This window comes from Staurois parvus, unplaced genomic scaffold (genome assembly GCF_062004578.1).
Source record: "Staurois parvus isolate SC_StPar_1 unplaced genomic scaffold, SC_StPar_1.0 ptg001161l, whole genome shotgun sequence".
In the NCBI taxonomy this organism is placed as follows: domain Eukaryota; kingdom Metazoa; phylum Chordata; class Amphibia; order Anura; family Ranidae; genus Staurois; species Staurois parvus.
In genome coordinates, this window is record NW_028318957.1 from 922,170 (window position 1) to 939,023 (window position 16,854).

Consider the following 16,854-nt stretch of genomic DNA (forward strand, 5'->3'; position numbering starts at 1 on the left):
TTGTATACTAGTGCCTAGCTGTGAATGGTCACAGCTAATCACATGCACATGTCATGTGATTAGCTGTGACCAAATCACAGCTAAGCACAAAAAAAAAAAAAAAAAAAAAGCTGAATGATTCGCTTTCATTCAGGTAAATGCTTGCTTATAGCAAAGTAATTCTTTGCTATAAGCAAATTGTGTAAAAAAAAAAAAAAAAATACTGATCAATTCCCCAAAGTAGTACAATGTTACTATGGTAACATTGTACTACTTTGGTCATAGTAAAATATGAAAAAAAAATCTTAAAAAAAAAAATGTAATAAAAAATTAAATATAATAAAAAAATTAAAAACAAAAAAATATATATATATATTTTTTTTTTCATACTGTCACCAGTCAGTGTCCCTGTTCTTCGCCATGCCAGTTATATGATGACGCTGTACTGCACTGGTGACAGTATGTAAAAAAAAAAATAGTGAAAATAATTTTTTCATTTTTTCATTTTCTGAAAAATTATGACAAAAAAATACAACTTCAAAAAACTCGCCATGCCTCTTATGAAGTACGTCGGACTGTCTACTCTGCAAAAAGGGGTCATTTGGGGATATCTGTACTGTCCTGACATTTGGGGGATATCTGTACTGTCCTGACATTCTTGGAGCTCAAGAAATTAGATTGGCTGTCAGTACTGCAGGATTGATCAATATTCAGATCTATCCCATAGTTTGTGAACTCTATAACTTTCCTACAGACTAAATAATACATCCTAATTTGGGTTATTTTCACCAAAGACATGGAGCAGAATACATCTCGGCCTAAATTTATGAAGAACAATTATTTATTTGTAAACTTTAATAACAGAAACAAAGAAAAATGTGGGTTTTTTTCAAAATTTTTGGTCTTTTTTTGTTAATTTAGCAAAAAATAAAAACCCCAGCGGTGATTAAATACCACCAAAAGAAAGCTCTAGTTGTGTGAAGAAAATTATAACATTTTAGTTTGGGTACAATGTTGCATGACCGCGCAATTGTCATTCAAAGTGTGAGTGCGCTGAAACCTGAAAAATGGCCTGGGCAGGAAGGTGTAAAATTGCCCGATATTGAATTGGTTAAAGCTCCCCACACACAGTACAGTCTGATCTTACAATCTTCTTTACCTCCATTGCCTAATTGGATACAAACTGACTGGATACATTGGGTAGGTCCTCATATGATATAAAGTTGTACAAACAGCATAATATCAGATGGTAACATGGTGACCCTATAGACTATAAAATGTAACCATTAAAGTGTTACTAAACCCACAACAGTACAATCAGTCTGTAGATGCAGTAAAGCGTGCTTGTGATACTCACTGTGGAACCTAAGGGGTTAATCCTCTGCATTGTGTAAAAAGACCGATTGATCCTTTCTGCTCTGTTCCTCCCCTTTTTCAAGCAACCACCTCTTATCTTCTGATAATACAGACTGAACCGTAGGCATTTTGCACATGCTCAGTTTAGTGTGTATTGCTAGAGATGTTTTTTTTTCCTTGGGAGGGTACATGTGATCAACGCAGCGCCAATCAGCGCTGTCCAGACAGAGATCAGGGGTTCTGCATCCTCCTAGAGCAGAAAGAAAACTCCTCCTACAAACTTTATCCAGTGCTCGGCCGGACACTGATAAAAGTAAAAAGACTGCTATATACTTCTGATGAGAAAAGGTACTTAGCAGTTTATATTTACTAAAAAAAATTGCATTTCCATGTTGTGTGTACTGTGGGAGACCAGATATAGTGAATGCAGGATCTGGGGAAAGCGAATATAGTGAATGTGGGGTCCGGGGAGACCAGATATATTGAATGCAGGGTCCGGGGAGACCAGATATATTGAATGCAGGGTCCGGGGAGAGCGGATATAGTGAATGTGGGGTCCGGGGAGACCGGATATAGTGAATGCAGGGTCCGGGGAGAGCGGATATAGTGAAAGTGGGGTCTGAGGAGACCATATTTTGTGATTGCAGGGTCCAGGGAGAGCAGATATAGTGAATGCGGGGTCCGGGGAGAGCAGATATAGTGAATGCGGGGTCCAGGGAGAGCGGATATAGTGAATGCGGGGTCCGGGGAGACCAGATATAGTGAATGCAGGGTCTGGGGAGAGCGGATATAGTGAATGTGGGGTCCAAGGAGACCATATTTTGTGATTGCAGGGTCCAGGGAGAGCAGATATAGTGAATGCGGGGTCCGGGGAGAGCAGATATGGGGAATTCAGGGTCAGAAGACAGCGGATATGGTGAATGCAGGGTTCGGGGAGAGTGGATAGAGTGAATGTGGGGTCCGGGAAGAGCGGATATGGTGAATGCGGGGTCCGGACAACCGGACATGAGACCAAATTTAGTGAATGCAGGGTCTGAGGAAAACTGATATAGTGATTGTAGGGTCCGGGGAGAGCGGATATAGTGAATGCGGGGTCCGGGGAGAGCGGATATAGTGAATGCGGGGTCCGGGGAGAGCGGATATAGTGAATGCGGGGTCCGGGGAGAGCGGATATAGTGAATGCGGGGTCCGGGGAGAGCGGATATAGTGAATGCGGGGTCCGGGGAGAGTGGATATAGTGAATTCGGGGTCCGGGGAGAGTGGATATAGTGAATGCCGGGTCCGGGGTTTAGCAAGTCTCTACATTTAGTTCGGTATCGGTATAAATAGATGACATTAAAGATGCTCATACATGGGAGAATCTGATCTTAATGCAATGAGTGATCAGAGCATCAAACAAATTCTCTTCATCTGGCGTGCTATTCAGTTCCGGAAGATCTCCCCATTACTGAACATTTGTTACCTAGCGCCATGACGTCCTATGAGTACAGAGCTCTGATCAGCAGAGATAAATAGAATATCAGATACAATCCTCCCGTCCAATCACTAGCAATGCTGATTCCGGCCTCACACTGTCTGCTGATCCCATTCATGCTCCATACACAAGGAGATGATAGCACAATACGAGTCATGTCAGTGGTATTCTGTGCTCATCCTGTGTATGGAGATATCACCGTCTCTACACATGGAGGACAATATTGGGGGGTCTACTCCATTATAACATTTGTCTTATAAAATTCTATTTCCTGGAGATTTATAAAGTGATCGAATATAAATGATTCCAATAAAGAGAAATGAGTTCCATCCATGTAGAGAATAGTTCCATTCATTCCTGGGGGGGGGGATTCATTTCCTTCTGGTAACATTCTTCTCTTCTACAGATTGTCCTATAATCACCTGACAGACAGTTCCATCCCCCACCTGGCATCTGGAATAAGAAATAACCCGACACTGAGGACACTGAACCTGTCTGGGAACAATCTGGAGGGTCCTCATTTCAGGGATCTGATGGCGGCTCTGACAACAAGCCGGATAGAGGAATTACAGTGAGTATAACAGGACTGACTGAGACAATCATATTCTGGGAGAGTTTCGATTGAAATCTTCCTGAGACCTCTATGCCTGGCCTGAACAGAGCAGAGACAATCACTGCAGACATTTTTCCATCAGATAATTGAACTCACCAAACACTTGGCAATCATGAATATTTTTCTTGTATGCAGGACGTTCAGGCAAACTATACAATGTGGAAGAATTCGGTATATATAGAGATATAGAGTAAATTTCCTGCTTCATTTCAGTGCCTGTCTTGCAGAAAGGATAGCAGGAAATTACAATGAAAGAGAAAAAAATGACATCATACAGATACAGGGGAGGATATAGAAAAAATTAGTGCATTAAAAACAGTGACCATAGACAATACATGAACAAAACTGAGCTGCATGGTCAAGTTGCCAAAAAGTCTTTACTGTGCCAATGCCACAAAAAAGCCCGGTTACAATACGCCTGACAACACCTTGACACGCCTCACCAGGCTTTATTGTAGCATTGGTGCAGTAAAGGCTTCTTTCTGGCAACTTGACGACGCAGCTCTTTTTTGTACTCAGGCATATACTGTTCTTATGGAAACCGCCAAACCCAGATATGGCCATCAGATTGGCAGGCAGAGAACCGTGATTGGTCACTCCAGAGAACACGTCTCCACTACTCTAGAGTCCAGTGGCAGCCTGCTTTACACCACGGCATCCGACGCTTTATATTGCACTTGGTGATGGAAGTCTTGGATGCAGCTGCTCGGCCATGGAAACCCATTCCATGAAGCTCTCTACGCACTGATGTTGGGCTCATCTGAAGGCCACACCAAGTTTGGAAGTCTTTAGCTATTGACTCTGCAGACAGTTGGCGACTTCTGCGCACTGTGCACTTCAGCATGCGTTGACCCCGCTCTGTCATGTGATGTGGCCTACCACTTGGTGGCTGAGTGGCTGTTGTTCCCAGTTGCTTCCACTTTGTTATAATCCCACTAACAGTTGAGCGTGGAATATTTAGTAGCCAGGAAATGTCACGGATGGACTTATTGCACAGGTGGCCACCTATCACGGGACCACGCTTACAGTCACTGAGGTGTCCGTTTATGACACACAGAATAGCTGAGATTCAGAGGATCACAGCTATTCTCTGGTCATTCACAGTTTATGACACCCAGGAGAATATGTTCAGCCCTTCTCTGGAGATCTGTGTTCCCCCTCCAAATTCTCCAGCCCAGAGCTGGAGAATTGGAGGGACCGCAAACTAAGAGATAATTTACCTCTGCTTAGTAAACCGATCTTTTACTGTAATCTCGCGAGATTATAGTAAAATCAGCCGTTTTCCAGCGTTTGTAGACCGTTCTCCCTTCGTTTGGAAAACTAATCTACATATGCTTCATAAACGGCATTCACAGGAGAACTGTGTTCTCCGAGAATGCCGGAGAACTGAGCAGTGATCTATTACTGCTGGTTCATAAACGGACACCTGAGCTCCTGAGAGTGGCCCATTCTTTCACCAATGTTTGTAGAAGCAGTCTGCATGCCTAGGGGCTTGATTGTATACACCTGTGTCCATGGAGGAGATTGAAACACCTGAATCACATGATTGGGAGGGCGGAGACAATACTTTTGGCAGTATAGTGTATATGATGTTGGAGGCAGCACGGCAAATAAAAAAAAAATTTGGCAATGTCATTAAATGAACCCTGGAGGAGGCATTGAGACGCATCTATTACAAAAACTCGTATCACTTTAAAGTGTTTTTTTAAATGTTTAACGACTAATAGCGCCACATACGGCCAACACATGTGGGGGGGGGGGTAAGGCCTCCTCCGGTTTCAGGGCCTTATTCACAGGATTAGAATTGGAATTAAAATAAGGTGGTTGGTTTTTATAACTTTATATATAATTAGAATTGAACACGACCTTATGTAGGCAATAAATAGGACACACACATGATGATAAGTGGATGAATGATATATATAATGGGACCTGTATGGATCATATGTTTTAAAGTGACAATAAAGGCAATTTGTAAAAAAGAAAACAAACATGTGATACTTACCTGCTGTGTGCAGTCATTTTGCTCCTCTTCTCTGGTCTCCCGCAGCTCGCTATGGGGGCACCTGAGCAGGCTCACTCCTAAGCCGCTGCTCTGCGCATATATTCATACACAAAGCCGCAGTCCAACTCCTCCCCCTCTCTCTCCTCTTTGGGTCACTGGTTGTGATTGACAGCAGTGGGAGCCAATTGTTCTTGCTGTTGTCATAGCCAATGAGGAGGGAGAGCTCCAGAAAGCCGAGGCTCCTGTGCACATTGCCAGCAGCTTACCAGTTCTAAAATGTGTTGGAGGCATTTATTTCCTTATTTCAGGCCTTTCCTTCATCTTCTCCTGTTGATCCTGCCAGTAAAGCTGTGTACACACAGGAAGGTTTTTTTTTTTTCTTTCACTCAACCAGTGGGATAGAAAAAAAAAAAACAGATCCCTGTATCAACACTATGATGTAGGGATCTCTCCCGCTGTGACATTGTATTCTGACAGGGGGCTCCCCTCCAGTCAGAATACACTGATTAGGGCTTGCACCCATTGGCTTTCCAGCATGCTGTTCAACAGACCGGCTGAACCAGCTGATTTTCTGCCCATGTGTACCAGGCTTAAAGTGGTTGTTAGAGATGAGCGAATCGAACCAGGCGAACCGGAATTCGATACGAATTTCAGGAAAAATTCGATTCGCGTTGAATCCGAATATTTGCCTACTTCGGGTGCGCGAATCGGATTTTTCCCGAGCGGCCGGCAAAAGTGTCCCTGCAGAGAGCTCCGCTATTTCTGACAGTTCTCTGACAGAAGGAACACATGTACAGCGGTTGAAACATTGTATCTATTTGTTTCCATTTAGGATACAGATGTTTTTATTCGGAAACAGATGTTTCAACCGCTGTACATGTGAAGGAGCTGTCAGAGAACTGTCAGAAATAGAGGAACTCTGCACATACACTTTTTGCCGGTTTGGAATTCTTATTTTCATCCTACTTCTTCTTCTTCATCCTCAGAAGAAGAAGAAGAGGATGAGGATGAAGAAGAAGAGGAAGAAGAAGAAGAAGTAGGATGAAAATAAGAATAATTCCAAGCCGGCAAAAAGTGTATCTGCAGAGCTCCTCTAAGTGTATCTGCAGAATAGAGGAGCTCTGCAGATACACTTTTTGCCGGCTTGGAATTATTCTTATTTTCATCCTACTTCTTCTTCTTCTTCATCCTCATCCTCTTCTTCTGAGGATGAGGATGAAGAAGAAGAAGAAGAAGAAGTAGGATGAAAATAAGAATAATTCCAAGCCGGCAAAAAGTGTATCTGCAGAGCTCCTCTATTCTGCAGATACACTTAGAGGAGCTCTGCAGATACACTTTTTGCCGGCTTGGAATTATTCTTATTTTCATCCTACTTCTTCTTCTTCTTCATCCTCATCCTCAGAAGAAGAAGAGGATGAGGATGAAGAAGAAGAAGTAGGATGAAAATAAGAATAATTCCAAGCCGTCAAAAAGTGTATCTGCAGAGCTCCTCTATTCTGCAGATACACTTAGAGGAGCTCTGCAGATACACTTTTTGCCGGCTTGGAATTAATCTTATTTTCATCCTACTTCTTCTTCTTCTTCATCCTCATCCTCAGAAGAAGATGAGGATGAGGATGAAGAAGAAGAAGAAGTAGGATGAAAATAAGAATAATTCCAAGCCGGCAAAAAGTGTATCTGCAGAGCTCCGCTATTTCTGACAGTTCTGTGACATTCCCTCCATACAGCGGTTGAAACATTGTATCTATTTGTTTCCATAAATGGATCCATTTATGGAAACAAATAGATACAATGTTTCAACCGCCTCTCTGAAGCCTAGAAACCCTTTTTATAAGTTAACTTCGTAGCGAATAAATTCGCATCGAATCGAATTTCTTCCTGAAATTCGGCGAATCAGCCGAATCGAATTTTTGAATAATTCGCTCATCTCTAGTGGTTGTAAATGATAAAGGTTTTTTACCTTCATACAGTACATTTTATGCATGAAGGTAAAATCATTTTGTGTGCTGCTCCCCCCACAGCCCCCCTAATACTCACCTGAGCCCCCTTTTGATCCATGATGTGCATGAGAGCCTTGGCTGTCCCAGGACTTCCTCTTCTCATTGGCTGAAACAGCAGAGGGAGCCACTGTCCATCACAGCCAGTGAGCCAATGAGAAGAGGGCAAGGCCAAGCGGCGGCTGTCTGTCTGTCTTATGGACATAGAGAACAGGTCTAATGAGCGAGCATGCACCAAGTGGCTTGCTATTGGGGGCACTGGTCAAGGGGGACCCCAGAAGAGGAGGAATGGATTGCACACAGCAGTATAACATCTTTTTTGGGGGTTCTCTTTTTTAATTTGAACCTTTAATACCACTTTAACACACTTCATTAAGGGGGTTGGGTGGATGAGGATCATTTACAGACACTTTCTTGGAAGGAAATTACTATTGTTTGTTTGCTTATAAGAAGAGTAGAAAGACAAAGCATTTCTGGAAGGATCAAGGTACATAAATAAATGAAATTCAGCTAATGCAGCCACCACATTTGGGCTTCATTCAAATCTGAGCGTAGCGGTTTTCAAAGTTTTTACCGCAATTTTTGTGCGTTTATTACTATTAGTAATAATATTTAATAAAAAATAAACACATAAACCCAAACAAATATACATTATTATTAATGATAATAATAATGATGATAAATAAATGTAAAATAAATACACACACACCTGAAAAATGTATTATTATTAATAATAATTAATTTCATATTTTTTTTAAGGTTAAGGGTTAATTGTTATTTAGTTTTTTTATTTTTCATGGATTTTTTTGTTTATATATGTACTTATTTTATTTATTTTACATTTATTTATTGATATATTTTTACTTTTTTTTGTTTCCATTTTTCTATTTGAGCAGGTAATCGTACAAAAACGTGCGAAATCACGCAAAAACACACCAATCGCACATTTCTATGGGAATAAAAATGCGCCAAAGACCTGCACATCTTCCCAATCTGAGTTACAAAAGTAGCTCCAAAACTTTTTTGAGCTTCAGCCGTTCTGCTTCAGCTGACTTGGAGTGGAGATGTGAACCATCTCCATAGAGGAATATTGATTTTCTTTTCCCCCCTGAGCGTTTTTGAGCTTCGAACTTCACGCTGAAAAACGCTCAAGTGTGAATGGGGCCTTACAGACTGGTAAGCTGTAATATGTCACAGTTTTGCTCTTGGATATAGATATAATTTAACTCCTTCCCTGCTGCAGGGACCCCAAAACAATCTGCAAAAGCTGACGACCTGTAGAATATAAATATGGTAGTTACACATTTTTATTACATTATATTACGGTAACTGTTTTTCAAAGCTATATTTTCAGTAAAAAAAATAAAATAAATAATAATACATTCAAATTACATTTACTGCATCCTAACAAAGTGTGCCCATCAGAGTGCCATTTACCATGAAATGTGCCCATCGACGTGCCTCTGAGAATCTTTATTGAAGCAGAAACACACCCTACCTTGAGGGCAGACAGGGAGCGGGAGCCGGAAGAGGTAGCGAGCTGCAGGGGGCGGAGAATCTTGGTGAGGGCGGAGAGGCGCCTGCATGACGTCACATCGTATCCTGCGGGCAAAAAAGGAGCAGGAGAGATGCCGAGCCACAGGGGGCACACATGACGTCATTGGCTGCTGGGATGTCTATGGTCCCAGCAACCAATGACTGCTGAGCGGGGGGATATGACACTTTAGTCTGGTGGGCTGATGGTCCAGACATCGCTTGGTCGGTGTCCGGACCGCGGTCCATCATTTAATGATGTCTGCTTTCTATCCTCTCTTCTAGGATCGTGAACAATTCTTTGTCACGTGAAACTAAAAGGGAACTGAAAAAGTTGAAATCCCTCCGACCAGAACTGAAGGTTTCTACAGGATGAATCCAGAGGAAGAACCTCTGTTACAGCTGTGAATGGGACATTGCTCGGGATGACGAGGAGAATAAGATTTCGATACGAATAACCCGACCCAAGAGGGGAATGAAACATCAAAGAGGAACTAATACACCCAGGACAGGATGGGGGAGGACTTTGTGTTTTGTTCCCAATACTTCTGAACATGAAGGGGTGACACTCCAGTCAGCCATGAACATTTTCCCCATAAAGTGACTTGGAAGACACGGCTGTCTCTAATGATCATCCTTGCATTCGTCTTACACAGCTCATCCAGAGATAATACAGGCGGAGTGATGAAGAGATGGCACCAGTGGTGTATTTAGGTTTTAGGCTGCCCTAGGCAACACAAAAATTGGCGCCAATTGTGTGCCAATGCCAATTTTCCAAACATTCCAAACTTTATTCATACAAAAGCCTTATTTTACAATGTAATATTTATTACTGCATTCTTTTATAATTCTGTTTGTGGGTTGGATGCTAGGCCGTCAATGTATTTTATTGAGATTGGATGTGATAGACCGACACAAAGCGGCACATCATTGTGAAGTGGAAGGAAAGTGATAAATGGTTTTCAAAATTTTTTACAAATAAATCTGTGAAAAGTGTGGCTGCATTTGTATTCGGAGTCAATACTTTGTAGGACCCCCTTTGGCTGCAATTCCAGCTGCAAGTCTTTTTGGGGATGTCTCTTTGCACATCTAGAGAGGGACATTTCTGCCCATTCTTCTTTGCAGAATCGCTCAAGCTCTGTCAGGTTGTATGGAGAGCGTCTGGGAACAGCAATTGACACATATTCTGCATTGGATTTCGGTCTGTGACTGGGCCATTCTAACACATGAATATGCTTTGATCTAAACCATTCCATTGTAGCTCTGGCTGGATGTTTCCGGTCGTTGTCCTGCTGGAAGGTGAACCTCTTCCCCGGTCTCAAGTCTTTTGCAGACTCCTAATATTGCCCTGTATTTGGCTCTCTCCACCTCCCCATGAACTCTGACCAACTTCCCTGTCCCTGCTGAAGAAAAGCATCCCCACAGCATGATGCTGCCACCACCATGTTTCACAGTGGGGATGGTGTGTTCAGGATGATTTATATTGTTAGTTTTGCTTTTAGGCCAAAAAGTCCCATTTTGGTCTCCTCTGACCAGAGCCCCTTCTTCTACATGTTTGCTGTGTCCCCCACATGGCTTCTCACATACTTCAAACGGAACTTCTTATGGCTTTCTTCCAACAATGGCTTTCTTCTTGTCACTTTTCCATAAAGGCCAGATTTGTGAAGTGCACGACTAATAGTTGTCCTGTGGACCGAATCTCCCCCCCGAGCTGTGGATCTCTGCAGCTCCTCCAGAGTTCCCATGGGTATCTTGGGTGCTTCTCTGATGAATGCTCTCCTTTCCCGGCCTGTTCGTTTAGGTGGATGGCCATGTCTTGGTAGGTTTGCAGTTGTGCCATCCTCTTTCCATTTTCAGATGATGGATTGAACAGTGTTCCATGAGATGGTCAAAGCTTGAGATATCTTTTTATAACTTAATCTTGCTTTAAACTTCTCCACAACTTTATCCCTGACCTGTCTGTTGTGTTCCTTGGCCTTCATGATGCTCTTTGTTCACTAATGTTCTCTAACAAACCTCTGAGGACTTCACAGGACAGCTGTATTTATACTGAGATCCCATGGCACACAGGGGGACTCTATTTACTAACTAGGTGACTTCTGAAGGCAATTGGTTCCACTAGATTTTAGTTAGGGGAATCAGAATAAAGGGGGCTGAATACAAATGCACGCCACACTTTTCAGATATTTATTTGTAAAACGTTTTGGAAATCATTTATCACTTTCCTGCCACTTCACAATTATGTGCTACTTTGTGTCGGTCTATCACAGAAAATCCCAATAAAATACATTGACGGTTTTGCTTGCAACATGACAACATGTGAAACATTTCAAGGGGTATGAATACTTTTTCAAGGCACTGTATATTCACAGCACTGTAGTAAACAAGGCATTTGACACTTTGATTAGTCTGCCAGAGAGGGAAAAATGAGAAACATTTCTAATCAAATATTTAGATGTAATAGTTCAGATTTACTTGTCATAAGAGAAGCAGAAACATCTTCAGATTGGTATGTTATCTTCATTTGAATATAATACATGAATAAAGCTGTTGGATTTTAGACACATATAATACTTCTTCTAGTGTCTTGAGGCGATTATGAATGAAAGAGCCATTGAAATAAAAAATGAAGTGTGATTTTATTCTAACACACAATGGTGTAAAATAACAATGTAAAGCGTATTATGAACAGTTCCATGTAGATAAAACTACTAGCCTAAATAACAAGCAAACGTTTAGAGATAAAGAAAGAGTCACCATTATTAGGTATTGAAGTACGGCCATGTGCTGTGTTGTCCTGTCCTTCAAACTCTACTTGTCCTTCTCATGTCTCCTTGGGAAGAAGCAGCAAGTAGACGGAAGTGACGTTAATGATGATCTCTTGTCTTGCAGCACCTGTTCCAGCATCTCAGAATGTTCTCATGAAAAGCCGTGTGTGTGTGTGTGTGTTATGTATGAAAGAGTGTCAGTATTAGCGTGTGAGTGAGAGTCTCTCTTGTCCGTTGTCTCATGGTCTTTTAAGAGGCAAATGTACGTCATAGTTAGTGATCTTAATACCTTCTATGGAAATTATTACTGCTTAGCAAAGCCATTTCATATAAGGAAAGGATGCTATACATATGATGTTTGATGGACAGGAACATATGTATGCTGATGAACCCTCAGCTATATATTTAAAGAATAGTATAGCTTAAGAACATATCAATGTATAATAACTAAACTATATATGTATCAATGTTAGAGACGTATACTAAATACACAGAAATACTATTAAAATATATAATGTAATAGTAAGTCACTTCTAATAACCTTGACATAACTACCAGATACTTTATGCCTAAATATAGTATACTCAGCCTTCAACTGATTTAGCTTACTCCTGTCTTATTTTACTGTCTCAGCTTGACTTATTCATATCTTTTTCAGTCTCAGTTTAATTGAAGAATACTAATACTACCATTTGTCAAAAGACCATTTACACATATTAATATTAATTATGACTAATCATGAAAACCAAATATTTTGCAAGCTTGCCATCAATATAAGTGCCAAATCATAATTTAGATTTATTACAAATCCCCCTTATTATGATTAGTCTAAAATTAATGATCAATCAATGCACACTTCATTCATGTCCCATACACACCGTCTTATACCAAATGATCGTACATATTCTTCATAACTGGACCAATCAAAAATAACTTTCCTTCAAAACTCTATACCTTACCTGAGTTTCTCTCCCTAAAAATTCTTAATCATTATGTAAATTGATATATGATAATAGTAATAATAATAATAATTAAATTATGTAATAATATTTGTATAATATTTTAACTCTCCGGAAATATATTCTAAAATGTGTCATAAGTTTCTATTACTCCTATAAGAGTAATATGTTTCTTAACCTATTAACAAAAGATATTCTATAAACTGGAATAACTCTATGAAGTTTTAACCAAAAAATATTCCGTATATGAATATGTAAAAAATAAAAAATAATAATAATAATATTAATATTATCCTAATATGGATGTAAGTATCGGAATAAAAGGATTAAAATGTATATGTGACTTATAACAATATTTTCAATCATCTTGATGAATCTTTTCTTAATGCAATGTCTATATAATATCTTCTTTAAGTTCTGTAAAGTAGAAACATTTTTGTTGAACGTGATAAATCAGTCACAAGTGTGAAGTATTAAGCTCTTGTTCAATGTTCTTCCCATATGAAGATCTCTTCTTTAACGTCCAAATTCCTTAAAGTTGGCTTGTAGGAGATTGTTACGCTTCATGTTTGATTTTAGATGCCATTTCTGTAAAGAAATGCAGTATCATTACTTTGGCACAAACATTGCATTATTCTTGCACCTTTTTCAACAAATATGAAAGATTATGGAACAATCAGTTTATGAGTTTGAAACACATATTGTGAAGTAACATTACTTCCCATTTCATTTTACAGAAAACCTCTATATATCAATCAAAATACTGTCCTAATCCTGTCTGAAATTACCTAAACTAGAATGCAAAAGTAGTGTGATATTTAGGTATGACAGGACGCAATATTTCATCATAGGTCATGACTGCAAAACCCTGTTTTACTAAACAAAGAAAGGTTTTGTATCACCCCAGAGATGACAAAGGTTTATGCCTTTGTTCTCATCCCTATAATTAGAGATGAGCGAATTATTAAAAAATTCGGTTCGGCTGATTCGCTGAATTCGCCGAATAAATTTGCTTCGAGCCGAATATATTCGCTGCGAATTTAACTTATAAAAAGGGTGTTTCTAGGCTTCAGAGAGCCTTTATATTAGTGCAGAACACTGTACCTTTAATTTAAATGCCCTTGGAGTCTGCTGGGGAAGAGAAATAATACTGTCAGTCAGTATGACATGCAGATGAGTGCCGTCGATCTTAGAATCACCGCACACTTCACTCATTTGGGCAGTCACGGGGCCAAAACCAGAGTGTGGAGCCACAGTGTTGCGGTGGAGGCAGCAGCAATGGGAGGCCATACAGCACCCTATGACAAAATGGAACCCACCAGCAGTGTGAGGAGACCTGAAAGTGGCACATGGCAGAGTGTGGCGATGGAGACAGCAGCAATGGGAGGCCGTACAGGGACCCATGACACACTCTGGACCTGGCAGCAGCATGAGGAGGCGGTACAGGGGCCCATGACAGATTACGGGCCTGGCAGCAGCATGAGGAGTCGGTACGGGGGCCCATGGCAGATTACGGGCCTGGCAGCAGCATGAGGAGGCGGTACAGGGGCCCATGGCAGAGTGGTGGAGCGTAAGCAGCTAAAATTGAAGGCCATACAGAGGCCTATGTTAAAAAGTCCCCCCAGCAGCAGCGTGGGGAGACGACTATCAAGAGTCCAATGGCAGAGTGGCGGAGCAGAAGCAGCTTCAATTGAAGGCCATACACAGGCCTAGGTTTAAAAGTCCCTCACAGTTAATTCCAATAACGAACTCTACTCCTCCGTGCAATCTACTTACGAGACCCTGGGCAGGTCTGGGTCCAATTTGTGGTAGAGACTGGTTTTGTTCAGCCATGCTTGATCGAGTAATAACAGGTCTGTGCTGCCCTTTGGTGTCTGGCTTAATGCGCACAACACTGAACGTCCCAGCGTTTGTCAACGATTTGCCGTTAAGTGATGCAAACCCGCTGAACCACATTCATGAGGAGCCGGTACAGGGGGCCATGAATCAGTATGGACCTGGCAGCAGCGTGAGCAGACGACAGAGGCACATGGCGCAGGGTGGCGGTGTAGGCAGCATTATTCTGAAGCCATACACAGGCCTAGGTTAAAAAGCGGAAGCCGTCAGCAGCGTGAGCAGACGACAGAGACACATGGCGCAGGGTGGCGGTGGATGCAGCAGTATTCGGAAGCCAAACACAGGCCTCGGTTAAAAAGCGGTAGCCGTCAGCAGCGTGAGCAGACGACAGAGGCACATGGCGCAGGGTGGCGGTGGAGGCAGCAGCAATGGAAGGCCATACAGCACCCTATCACAAAATGGAACCCACCAACAGTGTAAGGAGACCTGAAAGTGGCACATGGCAGAGTCTGGCGATGAAGTCAGCAGCAATGGGAGGCCGTACAGGGACCCATGACACACTCTGGACCTGGCAGCAGCAAGAGGAGGCGGTACAGGGGCCCATGGCAGAGTGGCCTATGTTAAAAAGTCCCCCCAGCAGCAGTGTGGGGAGACGACTATCAAGAGTCTAATGGCAGAGTGGCGGAGCAGAAGCAGCTTCAATTGAAGGCCATACACAGGCCTAGGTTAAAAAGTCCCCCCAGCAGCAGCGTGGGGAGATGACTATCAAGAGTCCAATGGCAGAGTGGCGGAGCGGAAGCAGCTTCAATTGAAGGCCATACACAGGCCTAGGTTAAAAAGTCCCCCCAGCAGCAGTGTGGGGAGACGACTATCAAGAGTCCAATGGCTGAGTGGCGATCCGGGAAGTCAGCGTTGTGATTGCAGATGCAATTTAGCACAATCGGTCAATTGCAGCTTGCCGTTGGCTGGAAACTGTACGTTTATGTCACTGGAATGCACTAATCACCCAAAAAATATTACCGCCACCCGGCGTGTAAATGGATTTAACTCTTTGAACGTACAATAGTGGTTGTGAAGCAGAAAGTCAGTTTATTGTACACAATCGGTCAATTGCAGCTTGCCGTTGGCTGGAAACTGTACGTTTGTGTCACTGGAATGCACTAATCACCCAAAAAATATTACCGCCAGCCGGCGTGTAAATGGATTTAACTCTTTGAACGTACAATAGTGGTTGTGAAGCAGAAAGTCAGTTTATTTTGCACAATCGGCAAACTGCAGCACGAACTGTGCACGACAGCCACCAAAAAAAAAAAGGGTGTATGTCACTTTAAATTTTCGATTCTTTGATAGCTGTGGCCCTAAGTAACGATTCTGTGTCCCTGAGTAACGATTCTGTGTCCCTGAGTAACGATTCTGTGTCCCTGAGTAACGATTCTGTGGCCCTAAAGTCTCTGTGGCCCTAACTCTGTCCCTTAATACACACAGGTCTGTCTCTCTTGAATGACCGGAGGCTAATGGAGAATTCTAAGATGGCCGTGATTTATAGCTCCACCATTACACAGTGCTGGCTGGCTGCTGATTGGCTAATGCGATCAGATGTCATGAATGCATTATGGGTCAGCGCGCCTTGTCTGCGCGCCTTCCCAGAGATCCCCGCCCCATCTTCTCTGTCCATTTTCTCCGTCGCCACACATGTCGCTGCCATTTTTGGGAAAATTCGATTCGTGCATCCGAAGTTTGCTAATCTTCGGATTCGTCGCGAATAGAATTTTTCCAAATCTTCGGAACGAATTCCACTTCGTCATGTTCGATTCGCTCATCTCTACCTATAATATTAGAAATATGCGTAACTGTTTTCTGTGCTGATGTCATTATTCTGGTGTTAGAGTGTTCTTCAGTAATGCATGTGTTGCTGTGAATGTGAGGTAGAGACTTGTCTGAAACAGCTGTACCTATCACAATGTGTTTGGCTAACAGTGCTCTTATCCACTGAGGATACCTTTCACGACATTCTCTGAATATATCTTCCTCAAGAATTCTTCTTAGTGAACTGTCAGGAGACTGTAATATGATACTATGTGACTTTACTATGCTTTGTGAAGCTTTGATTGCATAAAAGAAACTCAACAGTTGTTGTGCCTCTGATGTAAAAGTTCTTTCCAATGGTGATAAATTTCTGGAGAAGTAACTAATTAGTCTCTCATTACCTTCTTTTAATTGAGACAAAGTTACTGAAATTGTATTATCAGATACATGAGTTTTCACAACAAAAGGAGCATTGGAACAAACCTCAATTGTACCTAATGCTGGCGCATTCTGCAAATCCTTTTTCAA

At 41.8% G+C, this 16,854-nt stretch overlaps 1 long non-coding RNA gene across 1 annotated transcript; it reads left to right on the top strand.

Moving 5' to 3' along the window:
* Positions 1-3,221: 3,221 nt before the first annotated feature.
* Positions 3,222-11,528, top strand: LOC149439088 (uncharacterized). The gene is made up of 2 exons (XR_016307867.1): positions 3,222-3,380; positions 9,243-11,528. It is a non-coding gene; the product is annotated as an uncharacterized LOC149439088 (long non-coding RNA).
* The last annotated feature ends 5,326 nt before the right edge of the window (positions 11,529-16,854 follow it).